Here is a 1442-nt window from a genome sequence, read left to right as displayed (position 1 = left end):
TTTTGAAACTAATTTATAGCTTTCACAAAAGATACAACCTAATTATAGCCTTAGATTATAGGAAGTGGGGAGGGAGAAGGGAGGGGAGCGAGGTGGGTGGGTGGAGGGAGGGTGATTGGTGGGGTCACCTCTATGGTTTATCTTACAAGGGTACAAGTGAAACTTTCTAAAAACAGAGTGTGAATGTCTAAATACCTAAGAAAATGACATGAAAGCTACGTTAACCAGTTTGATGAGAGTATTTCAAATTGTATATGAAAACACCACACTGTACCCCATGATTGCATTAATGTACACAGCTATCATTTAATTAAAAAAAGAAGAAATTTTAGACTTAAATTTAACCATTCAACAATTTGATTTAATAGACTTCTACAGAACGTTTCATCCTGACAAAACTGAATACACATTCTTCACATCAGCCAATGGACCATACTCCAAACTTGATCACATCTTAGGTCACAAGTCTAACTCAGCAAATTTCAAAGAATAGAAATTATTCTTTGCATCTTCTCAGACCACCATGGAATGAATGTTGAACTCAGTAACAAAAAGAATCTGCATACTCATACAAAAATATGAAAACTAAGTAACCTTATGCCAAATGATACCTGGGTCATAGACGAGATTAAGAAGGAAATTCCCAATTTTTTGCAACAAAATGATAACAAAGACATGAATTACCAGAACCTCTGGGATCCTGCAAAGGCAATCTTAAAAGGGAAATTTATAACACCACAAGCCTTCCTCAAGAGAACAGAAAGAGAGGAAGTTAACAACTTAATGGGATATCTCAAGAAACTGGAAAAAAGAACATTCCAATCTCAAACCCAGCAGAAGAAAAGAAATAACCAAAATTAGAGCATAAGTGAATGAAATTGAAAACAATAGGATTATACAACAGATCAATAAATCAAAAAGTTGGTTTTATGAAAAGGTCAATAAAATTGATAAATTTTTGGCTAACCTAACCAGGAATAAAAGAGCAAAATCTCAAAATCATCAATCAGAAATGGCAAAGATGAAATAACAACAGACTCCTCAGAAATTCAAAAAATCCTTAATGAATATTACAAGAAACTCTATTTTCAGAAATAGGAAAATCTGAAGGAAATAGACCTATACTTCGAAGCATGCCACCTTCCTAGACTTAGACAGAATGAAGTGGAAATGTTGAGCAGACCTATATCAAGTTCTGAAACAGCATCAACTATGCAAAATCTCCCTAAAATGAAAAGGCCAGGACCAGATGGCTTCCCATCAGAATTCTATCAAACCTTTAAAGAGGAACTAGTACCTACATTACTCAACCTTTTCCAAAATATAGAAAAAGAAGGAACCCAACACATTCTATGAAGCAAATATCATCCTGATCCCCAAACCAGGAAAAGACCCAACAAGAAAAGAAAATTATAGACCAATATCACTAATGAATATTGATG

The sequence above is a fragment of the Otolemur garnettii genome, unplaced genomic scaffold, assembly GCF_000181295.1.
Source record: "Otolemur garnettii isolate 467f Iridium unplaced genomic scaffold, OtoGar3 scaffold00254, whole genome shotgun sequence".
Lineage (NCBI taxonomy): Eukaryota > Metazoa > Chordata > Mammalia > Primates > Galagidae > Otolemur > Otolemur garnettii.
The sequence above is the reverse complement of the archived record's forward strand: the minus strand, read 5'-3'. Positions refer to the sequence as shown.